This window comes from Danio rerio, chromosome 12 (genome assembly GCF_052040795.2).
Source record: "Danio rerio strain M-AB ecotype USA chromosome 12, GRCz13ab, whole genome shotgun sequence".
NCBI classification, from domain to species: domain Eukaryota; kingdom Metazoa; phylum Chordata; class Actinopteri; order Cypriniformes; family Danionidae; genus Danio; species Danio rerio.
This window is the reverse complement of record NC_141032.1, coordinates 6,353,491-6,371,586: the sequence shown is the minus strand read 5'-3', so window position 1 is coordinate 6,371,586 and position 18,096 is coordinate 6,353,491. Positions and strand designations below refer to the sequence as shown.

General features: G+C 35.3%; 1 long non-coding RNA gene across 2 annotated transcripts in view; it reads left to right on the top strand.

Moving 5' to 3' along the window:
* LOC141376748 (uncharacterized) overlaps positions 1-18,096 on the top strand; it is a 218,847-nt gene that overhangs the window by 180,438 nt on the left and 20,313 nt on the right. For both annotated transcript variants that reach the window (XR_015503825.1, XR_015503824.1), the window contains exon 3: positions 7,778-7,873. This is a non-coding gene — a long non-coding RNA (uncharacterized LOC141376748). The remainder of the gene's footprint in view (positions 1-7,777; positions 7,874-18,096) is intronic.

Genomic DNA, 18,096 nt, shown 5'->3' with positions numbered 1-18,096 from the left:
ATTGTTATAACTTTTCTTGAAAGTCAAGTTTACATACAATAAGATTATTGTGCCTCTGAAAAGGCTCAGATGATGATGTCAAGGTTTTGAAAGTTTCTGATTGGCTAATTGACTACATTTGAGTTAATTGGAGGCACAACAGTAGAATAGTATTTAAAACCAACACGACAACATGGGAAAATCAACAAGCCAGAATCAACAACAAAAGCCAGATTACAATTTGCTAAATTACACTGGGAAAAAGAATAATTTTTGGAGACATATCCTGTGGTCTGATGGAACTAAGATTGAGCTCATTCATTCATTCATTCATTCATTTTCTTGTCAGCTTAGTCCCTTTATTAATCCGGGGTCGCCACAGCGGAATGAACCGCCAACTTATCCAGCAAGTTTTTACACAGCAGATGCCCTTCCAGCCGCAACCCATCTCTGGGAAACATCCATACACACATTCACACACACTCATACACTACGGACAATTTAGCCTACCCAATTCACCTGTACCGCATGTCTTTGGACTGTGGGGGAAACCGGAGCATCCGGAGGAAACCCACACGAAGGCAGGGAGAACATGCAAACTCCACACAGAAATGCCAACTGAGCCGAGGTTCGAACCAGCGACCTTCTTGCTTTGAGACGACAGCACTACCTACTGCGCCACTGCCTCACCCTAAGATTGAATTGTTTGGCCATAATGACCAGTGTCACATTTGGAGGACAAAGGGGAAAGCTTACAAGCCTAGGAACACCATGCCAACTGTGAAGTATGGGGGCGTCAGCATCATGTTGTGGGGTTGTTTTGCTGCAGGAGGGACTGGTCCACTTCACAGCATAGATGGCATCGTGAATAAAGAACATCATGTAGAAATACTGAAGCAACATCTCAAGATATTAGCCAGGAAATTAAAACTTAGCCACAAATGTGTCTTCAAAACAGACCATGACCCTAGGCATACTGCCAAATTAGTTAAAATTTGCTTTAAGGACAACAGAGTTAATGTTTTGGAGTGGCCATCACAAAGCCCTGAACTCAATCCTATAGAAAATTTGTGGCAAAAGTTGAAAAAACTTGTGTGAGCAAGACAGCCAACAACAAATCTGACTTACACCAATTCTGTCAGGAGGAATGGGCCAAAATTTCTTCAAACTATTGTGAGAAGCTTGTGGAAGGATACCCAAAGCATTTGACCAAAGTTATACAGTTTAAAAGCAAAGCTAAAAAATGCCAAGGAAATGCATGTAAACTTTTGACTGTCTAGAAATTAATAAAAAAAATCTTTAAAGAAATTCTCTCATTATTTTGGCATTTAGCAAATGTAAATGATTTAGTTAATCCTAACAGACCTAAAATAGTCAACGTTTAGTATGATTTACCTTTAGACATTTTAAAAAAATGGTTATGTTCCTTTTTTTAGTGTGTATGTAAACTTCTGGTTTCAACTGTATACAGTATATTGACTTATGCAAGGGTTTGCAGCAAAAAAAATTATATATAACATATATAATAACATCTTTTTGATTACACCAGTGATATTTATTTAAAGTGCATGTCCCTAATGAGTGTGTAAATTAGGCTCACCCCTTATATTTACGTCCGAAACAGCTGGAGTGTTTGATAGGAGCCTCGCACATCTCCACTTTCATAGCTAATCTCCCTGAGAACTGAAGGAGTGGCGTCTCTTCAGGCATTCCCGGGATCCGCAGGGGTCCACGGGCTGGGTCCGGTTGACTGGCAGGCCTGCATTGGTGATGGAGAGGCAGCATTGTTTGAGAAGGGGCGTCTGCACAGGTGGGCAAGGCCCGGTTTTGTTGTTGTTGTCTTTGTTGACGAGGCTCAATAAACATTCCAGCCCTCAATGCTGGAAGGTAATAAGACATCGGAGCGGGGGAGGAGTGGAAAAAGTGGAGGAAAGAAGTCTCAGATGAAGTCTACATTAAAAGCAGAAGAAAAAGGAATAAGAGATTGTTAGTATTAGTAAGTTAATGCAAGGTGTGTTTTTTGTAAAGATAGTACAGGGAATTTAACAAATCTGACATTTTCATATGCCCTGTTGTGTTTGCTTGCTTAAAATTCATAATGCATAGAAACTTTGCACGCTGGGCATATAAAGTAATTTGTTAATGGAATACAGTTTGGTATATTTACCTTCTGCCCACAGCTCTCAATCACAAGCTTTTACATTTTTTTTTTTGACAGTGTGTCTTCTATAGTAGGAAAAATGAATGGAACAAAATACTTTAAAAGTAAATAGTTTCAGGTTTCTAACATTCTTCGGAATATCTTCTTTTGGGTTAAACAGAAGAAAGTGAACTTAAAATTGTAAGGCAACTTGCTGCAGTTTTTTTTATTTTTTTTCTGACTCAGCTCTTAACCCAAGCACTGTAGTTGAGTCAACTCAAAAATACTAGCAGCAAGTTGCCTTACAATTTTAGGTTGAGTTATTTTTTTTTACTGTATGCCTTCCATTGTAGAAAAAAAAAAAAACAACGGAACAAAAACCATGGAAGTCAGTGGATACAAGTTTCCAGCATTCTTTAAAATTTTTTGTTCAACAGAACAAAGTAAGGGCCTACTCACACTATGCTATCAGATTTGTGCCCAGGCCCATTTCCCGGAGCGTTTGAGAAGTGGGAGTGCTCTGATTCAGGCTCAGGCATGGTTCACTTGGCCGGCTCTGGCCCGGTTGGAAGATGGATGTGGATCTGGATGGGCCAGAGCGCGGTTCACTTGGGCTTTGGTGCGGTAAACTTATAGTGTGATTGCAAAGCCTGCCTAAGCCCGAAATTAAAAAGACGAGACATGACTTTAACAGGATTGTTTCATATGTGTTTATTAATCATTCTTACTGTTCAATGAACGCAAACTGTCATACATTATTAAAGACGCAAACCCCTCACTGCACGACAGCTGCACCTTCAGCAAACCTCCTAATTCTTTATGACTTTATGATTGTTTATGAGTGTCAAAAGTGGCGGATCTGTTCGACGAAATATTGGACTGCGTGTTACTGCATATCAAACGACTAAAATAATATAACTAAAGAAATCTCCACTGTGCCGAGCGAGAGCGCTTCTCTACTGAACAGCACATCCTCGATGGAAAGAGTACTAAAAATTATACTCAAGTAAAAGTACCATTACTTGCCCAAAAATGTAGTGCAAGTAGATTAAAAGTATCTGTTGTAAATATTACTTAAAGTAAGAGTAAAAAGTAGCCCTTTAAAAAAAACTCAAGAGTAGTGAGTAGTGAGTATTATGCTGTAAAAATATGATTCATTTACATGTAATTTGTGCATGTGTGTTTAAACGTAACATTCTATAGTGCATCTAATTATTGCCCAGCAGGCACACAACATCATAAGACGTTAATATTAGGTTAGATTTAGGTTGTGATGTCAAGTGACCAAAATTTTGTCTAGTCAGCATCTAAAGACAACGTTATTTTGATGTCCAATAATGATGTTGATATTTGCTTGATTTTAGGTTGTTAGAAAAAGTACCAACCAAAGCAAATCTAAGTTGACTTAACTTAAAGTTGCTAGGCTAATAGTTAGCTCAACTTCTATCCCAAGCACTGTAGTTGACTCGATTTAAGTTGAGTCAACCCAAAATATAACTGTGCAGCACGTTGCCTCACAATTTTAAGTTGAGTCAATGTTTTGCTTTGTTTTTTACAATGTGTAACCATTGACTTCCATAGAAGGAAAAACAAAAACTAAAGAATTCAGTGGTTACTGGTTTCCAACATTCTTCAAAATATCTTTTTTGTCTTCAACAAAACAAAGTCTATCAGGAACAACTAAAAGGTTGTCAATGACAGAATCTTAATTTTTGGGTAAACTATCCTTTCAACAACCGAAGCGATATAGGAGTGTAAAAAAAGAAGTGAGGTTTTCAAATCTCAGAGGCTCCGAAACAATAGAGGATGAACCTCCAAGCGCTGTGACCCCACGGGCTCTCGAATTCACTGATGCATGACAATGAGAAGGGCCACTGTGCGGTCCGTTGCCTCGGGCCAAACCACCAGGCCAGGTTTCCGTCAAATATTTGAATGCGCAGGACAGGGACTGGGGAGATATGTGTCGTTCTGGCCCTGGTGTTAATGGAGCACAACACGACCAGCATCTGAGGTGGCGAATGCAAAATGATGGAGGTTTTGATATACTGAGATTTTGGGAGAGTCGATTTGTTTTGGTCACAGGCCACGGCAGACACTCCCTTCCTGAGCACGGCTTAGAGATTTCTCTGTAATCCCTTAAAGCCTTGTGCTTTGTGTCCGATATTTAGTTGAAGGGGCAGATCAGACCTGCTCAGCTTTATGGGCTTCACCTGTACGAGGGGGACTTAAGCTTTACCTGAGGATAGATGAAGAAAGGTCAGGCTGATGTGTTGGGCTGGGCGATTTAGGGAAAATATTTAATTGGGATCTTTTTTTTTTTGGGAAAGATATTCAAATTTGATTTATGAATACATTCAGGATTAATATTGTAGTTTACGCACTTTAAATTGAAGGAATGCAACATTCTTTGATCTCAGTATATATATATATATATATATATATATATATATATATATATATATATATATATATATATATATATATATATATATATATATATATATATATATATATATATATATATATATATATATATATATTCATTAATTGTGTCTAATTTGTATACTGTATATTTGTGTGTATTGTCATTATTTTAAATGCAGTATGTGTGTGTGTCTCTCTGCATCAGGCCCATAACGGCTAAGCAGGAGGACCGAGAGAATTCCCGGTGGGCCGGTCCGTTTTTTGACCCTGAGGGCCGGTGTCCCTAGCTGCTTGCACTCTCAGCAGTCTCACTTTCTTCATTCATTTATTTGACATAGCCTTACTCTTTTTATTCATTATTTTGCCGCAGCTCCGCTCTTTTTACTTATTTTCACGCAGCCCCGTGAGCAAAATACAGCCTGCAGGTTAATAATGATGTAACTATTCAACATTCAACCCCAAACAGCGGCACCTTAGTGAATATAGGAATTCGAATAATCAATATTAATGAATATTACACCTGCTCAATGAAGATCAGATGATTCACTGCATTAATAAATCTGACATAACTTGATCAGAAATCTAAAAAGGGGAAAAATTATTAATTCATCAATAGAAAAAGAGTTAGAGTCTTGCAGATAGCAGTGCAATATTTATGTTTCAATCCAAACGACCTAGGTATAATAGTACCACTGTGGTCCTGTGGTTCGCACGTTGCGTTACGACGCTGCAGATCCGAGTTCAAACCTGACCAGAGAATTTTTTTTTTCATTTTTATTGTTAAGACATATAATGCTGTTTGGGTTACTAATATAGGTGTACATATTTTATTTTATTTTTGTGTGTGTGTGTGTGACCACGATTGCAAAGGACTGGATATCTATAAAGAATTTAGCACAGAATATTGAATATTCAGATATTGCACTGAGGTGGGCCGGCTTGGAACTCCAGGGCTGAAAAGGAGCCTCACTCCGGCGCCATGCTCTGCATAAAATGATATGAAATATTATTTAATTAACTATTCCCTAGTTTTCTTATCAGGCAACATTGTGAAGCCTGTGACATATTATTGATAATAATTGCTTCTTTAACCGGTCGGACATCTGAATAATCACATTGTGTGTTAAATCGAATGATATCAAAATGATGCAAAATTTAATCAGTGCTGCCCTTTTAATTAATTTACAGTTTGCAACGAGAAAAAAAAATCTTGAAAAAGTCCTCGAGTTTCTCTGGATTTACTTGATTTATTAGGTCGTGGTTTGAGTGAAATGTAAATGTGTTTGCTAAAAAATGTCCTTAAGCATTTCACCCAAATTTCAAATATTAAAAAAATAATAATTTAGAGCATTTTATTTTTTCAGAAAATGTCAGTTGGGTCAATTGAAAGACAGGATTTTTTTTATTTATTTATTTATTTTTTTACCAAATTTAAATATTTAACTCTTTTAAAGTTAAAATTGGCATACTCAACCAGAAACTTACATTTTCACTTATAAAAATGTGACAGGGCCTGACCTTTTAGCTTGTCTTCCTCAAAAAGAATCATACAAAAACAAGCTTAAGGTCACACAATTCAATTATAGAACGCATCCTTGACCTCTGTCAGCTTCTCGTCCATCAAATGATGTCACTTTCTCTGAGTCATAGCCTCAAAAGTGTACTGCACGCATTATATATTCAGTTTAATACAAATGTGACAGGACTGACAGAAACATGGGGACAGTTGTAAAATAGTGTGGAATTTATTTATAATTTCATGTTTTTAATCGATTGATGTGAATGATAACAACTTAAACTTGCTATTTCTAAAGATTTTTTTATAGAAAACATTTTTTTAGCATAACAAAAACTATTAAAGCTGTAGGTTCAATTGGGCTGAGGACAAGGACGATGACAGGGTTTGCATATTTGTAAAGTGTTTAAAAAATAAAAAATAAAAATCTGAAAACCAAATGAATGACATATTCCTTTACTGAAAAACTCACAAAAATCAACCATCAGTCCATTTTAGATTTTTTTGGGATGAAATACTTTGTGTTTACTGTATTTATGTTTTTATTTCAAGGGCAGATAATGCACATTTCTGGTAAAATGTCCAGAAAATGTGACCCTGGACCACAAATTCAGCCATAATTGTTATTTTTTTATACATCGTCTAAAAGCTGAATAAATAAGTCGTCCATTGATATATAATTGATAGAATAAGATAATAAGTTGGCCAAAATACAAGTATTTGAATATCTGGAATCAAAAAATCTTAACAATGACAAAAACCAGCCTGATCTCACGAGGAAACGTTACTATTTTACGTTTTGGAAGTTTATTTGCTAATTCATAGGAGTTCAGTCGATCAAAATTATACAACTTCAAAAAGGAGGTGTGGCACCAAACTCCGCCCCTAAACTGAACCTTTATTGGGGGATGAGCAAATCGTTCTAAATTTTACGAATGAAATTGAATTCATATGAATTTGCCACTAAATAAATGAAACTACAAATTGCTTGAGATATCATTGAGAAAAACAAATTTAAAGTTGTCTTAATAAAGTGCTTAGAGATGCACATTACCTGAAATTAAGTTTTGATTATATATTAACAGTAGGAAATTTGGTCCAGGTTCACTAATGTTGTTGTAAATATAGAAGAAATCAGTACCAGAATAATCACTACAATACAATACAATTGAACAGAATACGTTTAACGACTAATTTTAGTATATAGAATAATTTTTACATAAAACTAAAATTAGACACATTACAATCTTAAACACAGAGCTGTAAACTATAGATCCAAATAAACCACGAAACAGAAGTCTTCAAATGAAAGTGAATTATGAAAATGAAAGTGAATTAACACTATATATTCAACAATACTACAGTATATTCATGTATTGTTGGTTGTTAGTAAGGTAACCAATTGCTTGTTTGTGCTTGAGCTAATAATTCTGACTTCAACTGTATGTAGACAAGCAAAGATGTAATAATAAAGCTTGATTTGTGCTCGCATCTGTACATTTAAGGGTGTTATACAGGTTAGGAAATTGATATAGTGACTGTTGTTGGCAAGAAAGTGTCAATTATAATGTTTCCCCTTTGAACTGGTATAACATTTCCAGCATTGTCCTTCATGACCAGTAGTATAACATGCCTAAAAGCAACGTTTAATTGTTACATGCCAGTTCGACAAAGCTTACACAAAACTTTTGTGTTTTCTTCTGCTTTGTTATTTGCAGATACTCCCTCATGCTGCTTGTCTTCTGAGAGGATGTTTCTTTTCCTGAAATCTCCACAGGTGACAGGGAGAAAACAAACGCATGAAAAGCATTGAGGTAAACTTATTTTCTGTTTCGATTTCATCAATAATTTACACATTCAAAAAATTAGGTTTGCTGTTTGTTCAAATAGCTTATTTAAAATTAGCTGAAACAACACAATTCTTGTTTTTTGGGGCAACTTAATTGTTTTAAGTTCAATCCACTAATATATGTTACATTAACTTTTTTACGCTAACATATTTTGTTAGGACAACTCGAACGAATTGTGTGGGACCCTGCATATTTTACAGTGCACTCAAAGAATGGCGTGTACTGTTTGTTCAAAGTACTTATTTAAAAAAAACTGAAACAACACAATTCTTGATTTTTTTTTGGGACAATTTAATTGTTTTAAGTTCAGTCCACTTATATTTGTTACGTTAAATCCATTTTAGCTGGGACAACTTGAACGAATTGTGTAGAACCCTGCATTTTTACAGTGCACTCAAAAATGATGTGTACTGTTTGTTCTAAATGCTTCCTTAAAATAAGCTAGGGGAACACGGTGGCTCAGTGGTTAGCACTCTCACCTCACAGCAAGAGTGTTGTTCCCATACTAAAAAACTTCTGGTGACCAGTTATTGTGAGTTTTTTTTTTTTTTTTTCATTTTATACGGTTCCTTTTACAGCATTGATGTTGTAATGTCATTAAAATACAATCAGTTAAACAGACTTTGGCATTCATTTAGTTGTTCAAGTGTAAAACGAGACAAAAAGCCGTTTGCTCGCACACGCCTATCAGAATAGGCAGGCTAGCGAAGAAGCTTCCCTGAATATACTGGGGTAAAATAAATGCTCATATTATAAAGACATGGTGGTGGAAAATGTAATTTAATGCAGTGCTTCTTGTACAATCTGAGACCCACTTTATATCGGATATCACTCAGCCAGTGGAGATTGCTGATTTTTAAAGAAAACAGACCTTAAATGCGCTGTTTTTGCAATGGCAAACAGTTCACCGGAAGCGCCTAACCCAGGTTATTGACAAATTAAAAGTCCTATTAGCATATTTCGGCATCACTGAAAAAAGTGTTGCATGCAGAACTGTTGCAAACAATTTATTTGTGCTGAATTTAAACAAACAAATTAAGTTTATTAATGTTCAACTTAATTTATTTGTTTAAACTCAGCCCAAATAAATTGTTTACAACCACTTAACATAAAAAAAAATTGAGTAAATCCTAGAAATCATTTTTGAATTTTTTTTTCAGTGTACCCCATTGAAAAAATATTGGTTATAATATTGACCTTAAAATGTTTTATTTAATTTTATTTTATTATTATTTTTTAAATTAATAACTGCTTTTATTCCAGCCAAAATAAAACAAATACGATTTTCTCCAGAATTATAATAAAATTATATGAATTACTGCAAAAAATGTCTTGCTCTGTTAAACAGTATTAGGGAAATATTTAGAAAAGAAAACAAAATCCACATGAGAGCTAATAGCAATGACTTCAACTGTGTATTCTCATGCGGATGATAAAGAAAAACTCTGAATCTGAAAGCAAACTCTTGGCATTTCAGACCAGAGGAGTCCATCATTTCTGACAAACCTCAAAGCTGAATTCCATTCAACCTAAATGGCCACAGGCTACACGGTATTCAAGGTTCGACAACGCTGTTCTTCCTATTACGCTCTTGTGGAATTTATGAACGCTCACATCTCGAAACCTTACGCAGATGAAGACAATGCATTTGCGTAATAACTCTTGCGTTCCAGAGCATTTTTTTCTATTATTATTATGCTTGCTTCTGCAGGGACTTGCTCATTTGGGAGGCAGTAGAATTGAATTTAGAGATGTTATAATCACCTGCAATGTGCTGTGAAACAGAACCGTTCAGCATCATTTAACTCTTGTTTTTGTTCAAATTTCAAGATCGCAATTCATTAAAGAAAGAGAAATGTTAAGCAGATGAAGGCAATCCATTTGCGTAATACCTCTTGCTTTCCAGTGAATTTTTTTCAGTATTATTATTGTGCTTGCTTCATTTGGGAGGCTGTAGAATTTAATTTCGAGATGTTCTAATCTCCTGCGATCTGGTGTGAAACAGAACCATTTAACATCATTAAACACTTATCTTTGTACAAATTTTAAGATTGTAATACATTAAAGAAAGAGAAATCTTATGCAGACAAAGTCAATGCATTTGCATAATACCTCTTGCATTCCAGAGTAATTTATTATTATTATTATGAATATTATTATTATTATTATTATTATTATTATTATTATTATTATTATTATTATTATTATTATTATTATCATTATTATTATTATTATTATTATTGTCAATAGTATGCTTCTGCAGGGATTTTGGAGGCTGTAGCATTGATTTTTGAGATGTTCTAATCACAACACATGCTCATTCTGAAAACGTAGTCCCGCGAACATTTCTGGAGGCCGCAAATTATGTAGCCGGAGGTACGTATGGCTGCATTTAATTTTTTTAAGCGAACGCCAATCCTTTTGGCGCTTACCGGCTCCTCTGAACGACCCGAACCCCCCTGGCTACAGGTCTGAAAAGTTAAAACATTTTTTATGCTTATAGTAAACATGTTTTAATAGAATTTTGACTGTAAATGCGCACCTACAGGTGTTTTAGACGCAGGTCAGATTTTCTCCAGGTCATAATTTATTTAGTTGATATTAATTTTGTCCCAAAAAAGATAATACCTATCCAGCTTTATCTGGAATGCATCCCAAATCACCCTCTGAAGTGGTTTGAGGGATCAAGTTTATATCCGATCAGAATAAGTGAGCAAACAGCCTCAAAAACACAGATGTGATGGGATTAGCGCCTTTTGCTGTGAAGTGACATCTGACGGCTGAGGACTCCGCTTGCCATTAAAGCTTTCATCAGGCAGTTATTTAAAAAATGTCTGAAATAGGGAAAGGGAGGCCATGTACTGGACAAGTCAATAAATATACAGGACAGCAGGCTAATGCGGCCAGTTAGCCTAGAACCTCAGGGGCAGATTTTCATCTGTTAGGAAGTCACTTACCTGTCTTTATGAACGTGTTCAATACTTTGCAATAAGGATGCCGCTTCCTGCTTTTTCTGCCCTCTTGCTCTTTTCGACCAACTCAGTAGCTATCCATTGATTTCGCATCAAAGATTCAAATGTGACCACTCAGTGGGTTATGTTACGTGACTCGCATCACATTATTGTGGGTTTGAGGCTCTATGGGATTCGAATTACTGGCCAGAGTTATTTAAAATTACACTTTATTACAATATATATTGAATATAAATATATTATATTAATTATATAATAAATATATTATATAATATTAAATTACATAAAATAATTAAAAGGACAAATTCTGGACCTTTTGGCCGTGGCCCCCCCTGTCTACGGGCATGGGAGTGCTTTCCCGTTGCAACCAGTTTGTCCAGTTAGCTTGTCGTGTACGTCGGCGTACATGTGACGCAGAGAGGAGTTGACCACGACCCCCAGGTTCGAGTCCGGGGAAGAGCGTTTCCAGAAATCAGGTAAGACAAAAGCAGAATCCAAAAAAGAAAAAATTAACGAGTGAACAACAGGGTGAGAATGTGGTGAAATTAGAAAACGTGGTAAAAATCAGACGAGGGCTTTTCTTTTTCTAGGCGGCTTTTGTAAACCGTCGGTTGGCTTTAGGGAAGTAAGCGGGTGGGCGGGTCAATCAAAAAATTGGTTGGGTTTAGGGAAGGAGGACGGGTGGGTCAGTCGATTGGCCGGTCGCCCAGTCAGTCATTCAGTCGGTCGACAGCAGCATCAGAACCGTTCAGTATGATTCAACACGTTTTTTAATCGAATTTCAGGATCATGATACAATAAAGAAAGAAACATGTTATGCAGATGAAAACAATGCATTTGCACAATACCTCTTACATTCCAGTGCACTTTTATTATTATTATTGTGCTTCTGCAGGGACTTGCTCATTTGGGAGGCTGTAGAATAGAATTTTGAGATGTTCTAATCACCTGTGATCTGGGGTGAATCAGAACCATTCAGCATCATTACACACTTATGTTTTGTACAAATTTTCAAGATTGTTATACATTAAAGAAAGACAAATGTTACGCAGATAAAGACAATGCATTGAGTAATACCTCTGGTATTCCAGTGTACTTTTATTCCTATTATTGCAGGGCTCAACAATAAGGACTGCCTGATGGCCCGGGGCCAGCGTGTCGGTTGCTTGGGACAGTTGACAGGATCGTTAATGGCCCGATCGAGCCACTGATGCCCTGTCACTATAAAGTTTATTTTGGCTGTGACTATTTGTCAATTGCGTGCAAAAACTGTCAGAATCGAGAAACGGTTTGTGTTTTTAAGCCTTGAAATGCTACCTTCTCTGTTCCTCTTATCTGGTTGGATGTTGTGAGCACGTTATTTTTTTCATAACAACCAGTACAGTGAAGAGACAGCAACCTGGCGTCAACATCAAGTGATGATGCTACTGGAAAACATTTGTTTCTAACATCTTGGAAGCAGACATTTATGAGGGTAAACCACGACTAAAAAAATTAAGTGATGTTTTGTACAGTTTTCCTTCTGTTTGGCAGGTCAGCCGTCTTTTGTTTTGCAATAAAATACCTGCACATTTTGCTACATTTGTTTGCAAAACCCTTTGAATTTTGCTCATTATACATTTATAAAAAATTTTAAATATTTAAATTCTAGATTTACAAAAATTTATAAATTTTTTTGTTTTAATTTGTGGCTTAGAAATAGCTCTTCACTTTTTTTTTTTGGTGGGGCCAGGGAAAATATTGGCAGGGCAAGTAAAAATCTAAACCACTTGTCCGATCGGGCCAGTAGAAAAAATCTTTAGCGTTGAACCCTGTATTGTGCTTGCTTCTGCAGGGACTTACTCATTTGGGAGGCTGTAGAATTAAATTTTGAGATGTTCACCTACAATCTGGGGTGAACCAGAACCGTTCAGCATCATTTAACTCTTTTGTTTTTGTACGAATTTCAAGATCATAATACATTAAAGAAAGAGAAAAAATACCCAGCCATCTAAAGAAGCGTCCACATCGAAGTCAATCAGATAAAATTATTTTCCTTGAGAATTTCTCCTTTTCTCCTGCAGATTTTTTCTTTTTTGGTCGCCCTCTGTTGTTTTTTTAGTTTTTCCCACAGGAGCTGATAATGCTAATGGGACTGTGTTAACGTGACCAAAGGCAGCCGCCGTCAAAAGCTTATCAAGCGATCTTGCTGTAGCTGGACTCAGAAAGAGGAAAAAGACAAACCCTCTGGTCACATCAGAGACATATCTTGATGGTAAACACTGACGATGTTGGGAAACAGAGCTAAGAATCTGATACCAAACACAACTGTAGTTTATTTGCAAACACAAGGATTCGATACATGTCTTTTGATGTGTCACCTTAAAGAGGCTAAATATATAGAGTTCTGTACATACAAGAGACTGAACATGATTCAATGCCCTAATATATACTTAAAAAAAGAAGTTGGAAATATAGTCATGTGATAAAGTCAACCCAGGCTTATTAGGGATATGTATTCAGGTCTACATTTCTGGGGACAGCGCAGTACATAAATGGAGGTACGCCTGTTCAGCTTTTTGTTTTTGCAAATCCGCTGCTGTGTACACTTCTTGATGATCTCAAGTTTCTCTTGCTTGTTTCCTTTTCGCATAAATTCATCAGAGGGTGCAATATACCAAGGCCAGCTTACCGTCGACTGACTGACCCACCCACCCTGTCCCTGAACCCAACTGATAGTGTTTTCAAAAGCAATCTAGGAAACGAAAAGCAGTTGCAGCCACATGATTTCACCATGTTTTCAGCCTGCTGTTATTTATTTATTTATAAAATGTTTTGCTTTTGTTTTACCTTGTTTCTGGAAGCGTTATTTGCAACACTCGATCCCCGTTGTTGTGGTCAACAGTCCATCAGCAAATGCAGCGAGGTACTGGGTAAACTGGTAACGCCGGTAAAGTCGTCCAGGGTAAAAGGAACAGAAGCTGTCGGTGCCATCATACCACCCCGTTGCGATAGTTTGATAGTTTGATAGTTTTAAAGGCTAAATGCAGCCATAAGTACCTCTGGCTACATAATTCACGCTATCCAGAAATATAGACAGGGATATGTATCCACAATGAGCCTGTGTTGTATAAACTTGGCAAGATTTAAAATTTGGAGGATAAACCTTAAATAAACGACCTCAGATAACAGCATCACATGAGTTAATAATAATATATTGTAACATAAATGATATATTATATACATATAACAAATTGTATGTATGATATGTCTTTCTTAGAATCAAGGCGCTACAACATTATTATTGTATTTTATGCTATAATTTCCAAATTATATTTGAGAACCATGAGTTGTTGTTTTTTTTTTGTTTTTTTTTGGAAGTCTGATTTATAAGAATGTACTGTTAAATAGTTAAAAACAGCAACCTTTTGAATTGCTTTTATATTTTGGACACACTTTGCAATAAGGTTTCGTTAGTTAATGTATTTACTAAAATCAATAAATGATAAACAATCAGCCTTTATTAATTATAGTTCAACAATAACCAACGCATTATTAACATACAAATTCATGCTTGTTGACATTAGTTAAGGCATTGAGTTAACATAAACTAACAACTGGATTACCTTTAACTAACATTAACAAAGATGAATAAATACTGTAATAAGTGTGTTGCTCATTGTTTGTTCACGTTAACAAAAACATAACATTAACTAATACAACCTTATTTTAAAGTGTGCCAGATTGGCTTAAATTTATCTTTAAAATGTACTAAAATATCTTGCTTAGACTTCATATTATTGCGTCTGTAATTATTGGTGATATTTCAAAGTTGTATCAGAAATGATATTGAATATCACCCCTTTTTAAGCTATAACCCTAAGTTATAATTTTAAAAATTCTATATAGGATAGTATAGTTTAACTTAATCACTTTAGTGACACTTTAGTTTAAGTAACAATTCATACCATTTACTACTAGCTTATTACCTGACTATTATTAAGATAGTAACTGTTTATTAGTACTTATAAAATGTGATCTTTTTATATACAGCAGGAAAAAAAAAAGTATTGAACTTTTCACCATTTTTCTCATGAAACATATTTCCAAAGATGCCGTTGACTTTCCCTTTGAAATTTTACAAAGAAATTCATCTATGCAAAGAAAACAAATCTAATTCATTTACAAATAAAGTTATGTGTAATTAAATTAAACAATGCAGGGAAAAGGTTTTGAACACATGAAGAAAGGGAGGTGTAGAAAGGCAGTGAAAGCCCAGACAGCAGCTGAAATCTCTCAGTAGTTTTTCAGCAATCCTCTGCCCTTCCTCAGTGTAAATTAAGACATTTCAATAGTTCAGTATTTTCGTCTTGTGTCATTTCATTTTTATTCCACATACAAATTTTTCAGATTTTTTATTTATTTATTTTGTTTATGTTTGTATTATTTAGTTTTTTACCGAAATCTGGTTCAATTTGATGTCAACAGCTTATTTAGAACTATTATTCCTAGGAAAAAAACAGGATGTGTTCAATACTTATTTTCCCCGCTGTATCTCTAATCCTACCCAATACCTAAACCTTAATAACTTTTATAAGCATCTAACTAGTAGTTGAGCTAAAACTCTTAGGTAATAGATTGTTAATAGCTTGAAATGTACTTTCAAACAAAACGTGAACATCCCTTCCTTGGCTTGACTCAATGTAATAGAGTACAAACTGACATCTTGCCACTCTCTTAAACATTACAAGCATTTATGTCATGTCTCATCAATAACATCTCCAGTCCTTCACTCCAGCCTTTCATTCACAACCTAGTAAATCAGAGAAGGCGTTGATTTTTAAGTGTCTTTACAAGCTGTTCACATAGTGGTAATATAAAACCTTTTATTTCTTGACAATTTCTACACTGTAAATAATGTCTGTTATTTAAAAGTTTTCGTACATAGTGATTCACAAGTGTTTTCTGTTTATTTACGGTCGTGAATTGCTTTATGAGATGTTTATCTCTGCTCTGTCGACTTTTGATGTTGAAAATTAAATTCTACAGTTTAACAAAGTGACCTTTATTGCCATTTTAGAAGTTTTAAAAATATAATGCATAAGAAATGAGATATGGAAAAACAAGTCTGTAAAATAACAGAAAATGCACTGGAGTTTATTACCCTAATATACAACACCAACCCAGGCAATATATCACTTCAAACTATTAAACATGTTCATAAAAGTACATTTTTTTACAACTTTTCAGGGTTGAAAATTGTTGGAAGAAAGACCAATGTCCCATAATGCAACACAAAAACATAAAGAAATGGAGAAAAATAAAAATTTTAATGACAAAATATGGAAAACTGCTAACTTACAATTTTTTTTTTCTTACAGTGTACATGCAGACATTAGTGCGATACAATAAACCATCTTACCTAGGGGTACCGATATGAAAACGTTACACTGGCAGTCGAAGCCGTTGCAGGTCTTCTTGGAGTTTTCCAGAAGCATCTGTGTTTATTTCTTTGTGCTAACCGCTGAATTAGCCCTCGTGAGATTGAGAGGTGACATATGTCAAGGGGCGAACAGTCTGCATGTGGGAGAGCAGAGCAGCAAACAGGTGTTGGCTTTGATTGGACTAATTATCACGGGCTGAACACACCTGTCTACTTTTTCATCTGCGCGCCTCGGCGTTCAGTGCTCCATTGACTCAATCATTGTGTTGGAGTCTCGCGGTGTCCGAAATGGACTCCTGTCCCTTTAAATAGTCCAATATTTGAAGGAGCAACCTTTCCCAGTGGTGTCTGAAACCATGCATGACATTATGAAGTGCACTCAATCAATCCCACAATCCACAGTAATAACAAGCCTACAACCCATGTGCACTCAACAGCTAGAAAATCCCTGTAATACAATATGAAATACACAAATGCAAAAAAACAAAAAAAGCTCATTCTGAAAACATTTTAAATGGGGGAAAAATTTAGTTTCTTACTCTCTGATAGTTAAAACATGTTAAAAAAAGATTTGTTCTATATGCATTAAAAAACAGTCAGGAAAAGGTGTTTTATGTAAATTCGGACCACGAGTCCACATATATGGGCATCATTTTTTTCTAAAAGTACATCATATCAAAAGATGATACTTTGGTTTTTATTATAATTAGGTTCCAATAAGCCCAAATAAAATAAAATATGCATGTAAAAAAACACCTTGGGCCTTAAGAGGTTAAGTTAGGTACAGTATGCTAAATGAAGATGGACATATTTTTTTTCATATTGTGAGACTTTTTTAATTCAATGTGAATTTAATGCAAATTATCATTTACTCAAACACTTAATTTTAAACTGTATTGGCTCAAGACATGCATGATTTTAAACTTTTAAAAAGTGTATGTATTAGTAACTAAACATTTCATATGGTACATTTTAGGTATGTACCTTTAAATTTCTGAAATAGACCCTTGAGATGCAATTGTGTACCTTTTGAAAAGGAGCCGCCCCAGTGACAGCTTTTGTGTCTTTGTTTCTGAGTGTGCACAGAGAAATATTACACAGTGCTTTCATGAAATTCTAAGCTTCACATTTCTACAAAAAAAGGCTCCAATCACTAAGTGTAAGTTTCATTGTTTAGGTTTTTAAGCAAAAGAGGGACTAAGCTTATAGGCTCAATGGAAGCGCAAGCCTGCAGCGATGTTTCTGCAAAATGATATTTTGTACACTGATCCTAACTGACTGTTCATGAAAAAAACAATATAAAATTTGTTTTTGTCAAGCTAGCATGCCAATTTAACTTGATTATATATATTTGCTATTGCTATTAATCTCATACTTAGTGCATCTGGAAAGTATTAATAGCGCTTCACTTTTTACACATTTTTTATGTTACAGCCTTATTCCAAAATGGGTTAAATTCATTTATTTCCTCAAAATTCTACACACAATAATGACAATGTAAAGAAAGAGTTTTTAAAATTGTTGCAAATTTATAAAAAAAAATAAAAAAGGAAAAGGTGAAAAACCACACGTACATCAGTATTCACAGACTTTGTTCAATACCTTGTTGATGCACTTTTGGCAGCAATTACAGCCTCAAGTCTTTTTGAATATGATGCCACAAGCTTGGCACACCTGTCTTTGGTCTTTTTGCCCATTCCTCTACGCAGTACCTCTGAAGCTCTATCAGGTTGGATGGTAAGCGATGGTATACAGCCATTTTCAGATCTCTCCAGAGATGTTCAATAGGATTT